Here is a 6,000-nt window from a genome sequence, read left to right as displayed (position 1 = left end):
TATTTATTAGTGTTATTGTTTTTGTTTCTAATATACATAATACATAATTGATAAACGGCTGAATAGTTTTAATCTAGTTATTTCTTTGTGTGTGTGTTTTTTTTTTATTTAAACACGATCTGTCCTGATGTACATTAAAATAATAAAGGGGTCGAAATGTCCGATATATTTAAGGGGCCTAAGTGTCTAAAGGGGTCTAAGTGTCAGGGGTGGAGATGTCTAGGGGTCAATTTGTCAAGTGGTCTAGATGTCATAGATTCCAAATTACTATATCAAGAAATTTATCCGCAAACATACAGTACTTGTCAAACCTTGTTAAATGACACCTGGGAAATTATTTTATTTCATGGATCTACATGAACCTGTGAATCCGATGATAAGAATATTTTGAATCAGTCCAGAAGGCAATTTCATAAATATAAAAAACACAAAAATGGTTTAACTGATTTTTTCTCGTGTAACATAGGAACAAGATAAATCTAGTTCGACTATTTTTGTTATTTTTATCAATAGATTATCTATCTTACTTAGACAAAATTGTGGCACATGAATATTTATTACTAATGATATCCCTGATATATTATGTCTTATGTTTGCCGATGATGTAGCAAACTGTGCAGAGACTGTATCTAAATAACAACAACAATTAAATGTAATTGACACTTTTTGTTATAATACTGGCATGGAAATCAATCTTGATAAAACAGAAGTAATTGTTTTCCGTAATGGTGGTCCTTTACGTAATTATGAAACATGGTATTTCCGAGGTAAAAGCTTAAATATAACATCTGTGTACAAGTAAATGGGACTCATTTTCAACCTCAGTTATCATAGACTCTAACTAAGGAAAAAATTGGCATCTCAAGCCCAAAAGGCAATATTATTGTTAAAATATTATCAAAAACCTTTTGGTCATTTTCCAATTGTTTAAAATTTTTGATCATATGATTAAACCAATTTTATGCCATGGATCACAAATATGGGGTTTTGAATATAGCCGAACTATTGAATATGTCCATAACGATTTTTGTCAAAAACATTTATCCGTAAAAAAAATACAAATACAGCTATGGTTTTAGGAGAATGTGGTAAATTGCCCTTAAATATTTCGTACATGACAAGTTGCATACGATAATTTTGTAAACTTCTGACCATGCCTTCATCTAGATATCCTAAACAGTGTTATTTTATGTTGAAGTCACTAGACGATGTAGGTCGAATATGCTCGGTTACTAGTAAAACATGTACTGTTTAGATATGGTTTTGGTTTTTACTGTATATTTTTCAAGAAATTGGTGACACCAATATGTTCCTTAAACTTTTTTTAACAAAGACTTATTGATTGTTGTACTCAATAATGGTATGTAAATATAACGAATTCTAGTCGATGTTTACACTATAATGTATTTAAATCACTTTTAAATGTTGAACGATACTTATTAATAGAAATACCATTTAAACAGAAAAAGGCGTTTTGTAATTTTCGTTTCTCCAACCATAAATTAGGTTTAAAAATAGGCAGACATAATAATATCCCAAGTGAAGAACGTTTGTGTACAATTTGTAATGATAATATAGATTGGGAATTCCTTGTTTTCTTTATTTATATCTATTTATGTCGTTTTTTATTATTACTTCTGTTACGTATGTCATTTTGTTGTCATTTTACATCTGTAATACTATTAAGAAGATTGACGGATTTTTCGAGAGGCGGAAATCTTGTATACATGTATTACACATGTGTAGAATGTTTTTCATTCGACGGGCGTTACTGAAAGGGTAAACTTGTTTCCTTATTTCGCTTAATCGAACCTTATGTAATAATTTAATTATTTTTAGATATTTTTAATTATAAAACGTTGCATACGGACATATTTCTAAAACAAAAATGAGCCTGGGTTGTGTAATATGTATAAAACATTAATTTTCTGTGTTATATGTACCACGGATCAGAATATCCGTCATCCATATCCTGAGAGCAGCTTAGCACTTTGCTGCGGGTACAGATTTTTTTATCCATAAAAGTGGTTTTGTTTCCTGTTGCGGCTTTGGTGTTCTATGACGGAGATTTCATGTGTATTTTTCCTCAGCGTAAGGTAATATAAAATCAAATACATATTAAATGTATTCAGTGTTATCATAAAGTTCATAACATTATTTTCATATCATATATATATTATCATTATGTTTACATGTGTTGGTTCTGAAAGTTGTTCATTTATACATATATGTATAAGGATTTTCGATATTATATCAGTAACGTTCCGCATTCTGTAAACGTCAAACGTCTTGTTGTTCTTTTACAACTACTGAATTAAGAAATGCTTTTTTTCGGACGAGCGTAGCTAGGGAGAAAATAAATGTAAAAAATACAAAACAAATCCGTGATAAGTATTTAAGTTCAGCATTCGTATTTTGGTTGAAAAGAACGTAATGATTTTTTGTATAATAGTAAACGTTTTACAAACTTAGGAGTTTGTTTTTTTTATATAATTTTAAGTGAGCAACTTTACAGAAAATTGTTGTTTGTAAATATTATTATGTCTTATGGGCCTTAGACCGCTTAACACAAAGTTATTTAATCTCTTACATACGCCTAAAAGCGAGATTCGATTTAAGTTCAATCCCCATTTTAAAAGTCTACGCAAGTGTCGCCCCTCTTTGACCGTAATTTTGAAAGAAAAAGTGTCAATATTTAATTTTTGAAGAATATATTTCGATAATAAGAAATCTGAAAAAACATTGTCTGTGACAACCTAAAAAACACATTATCATACAAAAATGTTAAACTGGACTGGTAATAATAAAATTGAAGTCCGAAAAACTGTTTTGACAGTTTCAATTGAAAGAGTTCAAGACGTTTCTATTAATTGAATTTCAGGGATATGGAAATGCATGAGAATTGATTCAGTTGTTTTTCAAATTTAGGCGATTTTACGCCGTTATTTAGTATTTCTTTCGCCTTTAAGTTTTGTATATTTAGAAATTGTAGATGTTGTTTTTTTCAGCCTGTTTTAACTATTGTAAGCTGTAATTCTTAAATGACATCAATGACTCTCATTTTTATTTTCCGTTTACACAATTCTAGTAGACTATTCTTGGTATTGATTCAAACTCTTATCTTATGATTAAGTAACTATTTGAAGAGCAAAGGGGAAATATCAAGTTTTAGTATATATTCATTAAAGAACAGAGTAAGCTCCCCTATAATACAAATTATCGTCAACTTTCTACATTGTTAAAATAAGGTATATAATTAAAGTAAAAACGAAACAAATGAAATCTTGATGATATATAAAATAGTTTATTGTTTTTGTTTAAGAAGATATTATTTTCATCGTGTGCTACGATGGCAAAGTGTTGACATGTGTGTGTGTGTTTTTTTATTTATCTCGTTTATCACAGATACTATGTCGTGACCGCGTGTTACTTAGTCGTGGACACGAGATTAATTATTTGGTGAGCACGAGATACTATGTCGTGGCCACGAGTTACTAAGTGGTGGCTAAGAGATAATTAAGTCGTGAGCACATGAATCTTTGTCGATGCCAAGAGTAACTTAGTCGTGGCCACAAGATAATTAAGTCGTGCGCACGAGATACTATGTCATGGCAACGAGTTACTAAGTCGTGGGAACGAGATAATTAAGTCGTGCGCACGATAATTAACCAATCAGTTTACACTATTTATATGAATTTTACTAGTTCACTAGAAATGTACTATAAGACAAATATGCCCCTACTTTACCGACCTGACAAAGTGTCATTTATATTGACTTTTGACCAAATGACCTAAATTTTATTAAGTGTCATCTACTGATCAAACCATGGCTTATTCCTTCTAAATTATTCACCAGAAAAGGATTTTTACATGAAATGTCATGGTTTCTTGACCCTTAATCTCAAACATCCTTATAGGCTATCTACTGGTCATGGATGATGCTTATACCAAATAAAATAAACCAGGACGTATTCCTTCTCAAATTATCGAATAAACAAGGTTAACAGGCAATTGAACGTACATACTGACCAATTCTACAAAAGAATTGTCCCTACAAGGGGCCAGTCAAAATAAATGTCTGATTTATAACCCTTGAAAGTGGACTTCAAATATAATCCTAAAGACATTTAGTGTTATCTCTCTGGTTAATTATCTCGTGCGCACGACCTAATTATCTAATGGCATCCACGTAATAACTCGTGGTCGCGACATAGTATTTTGTGCGCACGACTTAATTATCTCGTGACCACGACTAAGAAACTCGTGGCCACGACTTAGTAACTCGTTGCCACGGCATAGTATCTCGTGCGCACGACTTAGTTATCTCGTGCGCACGAGTTAGTTATCTCGTGGCCACGACAAATTATCTCGTGTGCACCACTTAATTACCCTGTGGCCACGACTTAGTACCTCGTGGTCAGGACCTTGAAACTCGTGCGCACGAGATAAATAAAAACGCACTCATTTCACCTCTTTGCCACCGTAGTGTGCTTATAAATCAGTATTCTCGGTATTATTTTTAGTGTCTGCTTAATACCGAGTTCTCAAGATTTGTTCAATATTTTCTTGAAAGGTAAGCTATATTTTCCCCACTGGTATCGTCACTTATTAAGGATTATTTCTTAAGATAAATTATAATCAATTATTTTTCCCTAATTTTCAATGTCATTCGAATAATGGCTTTTTATGGTGGCTGATTTCTGCCATTTTGTGTTTTCGTGTCTTCGCCCCGAAAGGCGAAATAACGACAAATAGGTATGTTTTCGTGTCTTCGCCTTTCAAAAGACACGAACACACGAAATGGCAGAAATCAGCCACCATAGTTATTTGATGTCTGTAAAACTATACGATAGCGCAATATTTTGTTATTTGATGTTGTTAAAATCGTTAAATTAGGCGGTGGCCGTTTTAATTTTGACCTAAGCATAACAATTGTTTACAGTTATTTTCCCACAATATATTCATCGCCAGCGGGTGAAATTTATTTGAATAAATATGAATATATAGATAGTCTTCTGGTGCACATATTGTCTATTTAGTGAACGGTTTATATAAAACAACTACGTTATTAAATAAACAACAAAGTGTGCCGGGCTGACGACCATCTTGTTTTGTAAGTAGTTTTTCAATGAATGTTGTTATTTTATAATATTTTGTAAGAATATGTTGGATATATTCCAATTTATGATGATGATTTTGTGTATGCGTTAGGTCACGGATTTATATTAGAGTTAAGATCAGTTGTTAAGTTAAACATTATAACATGTACGGCAAAAGTTATTTTGGATGTGCATCCTTGTCAGCATGTTCATATTGATTGTAATGATCTTCCATGTTATGTCTTTTCAACAGTCATATTTATATCGCAATATTTCTTAGGAATCACTGACTTATTCATCGAAATCGGTAAAGTCAACTACCAACATGAGCTCTGCATATTAGTGGCATGTTCTTTGTCAGTGAATTTCACTCTTTATTATGATCTTGTGTTGTTTCTTTATTGATTGAAATGTAACTTGGGTAATATTTCGTCAGTTTTGTTTTTACAATACAGCAATGTATTCTTTATTAGCTCACCTGAGCAGCAATGCTTTTGTTATCACTGTGCATCCTTTGTGCGTCGGTGATTATCCAGTGCATCTCTTCAATGTGAGTTCAAATTACGACCGTAGACATAGGGTCTAAATTGGCTCCACCCAGGGGATCATAGATTTTCCTCTAAATATATAGTAAACACCTTTTTAAAAACTACTTCTTATAAACCATGAAGGTGAATCAGATGTTTTTGGCATTTAACTTTGTTAGTGGACCTCTGCAATGTTGGTTTAAATTAAAGCATGGGGATCTACAAAGGTCTAACCAGGGTGGTGGGGGTCATGGAATTATCTCAGTGACTTTCAAGTGACCTCCAATGCATCGATCGACTTTAAATAGCAACTAGTGAATTCCATAGCAACAATGATTGTCAATAACGATCCATGACTTACATAGTAACAATCC

Source organism: Ruditapes philippinarum, unplaced genomic scaffold (genome assembly GCF_026571515.1).
Source record: "Ruditapes philippinarum isolate M1 unplaced genomic scaffold, ASM2657151v2 ctg2251_1_1_1_1, whole genome shotgun sequence".
Lineage (NCBI taxonomy): Eukaryota > Metazoa > Mollusca > Bivalvia > Venerida > Veneridae > Ruditapes > Ruditapes philippinarum.
This window is presented reverse-complemented; position numbering follows the sequence as displayed.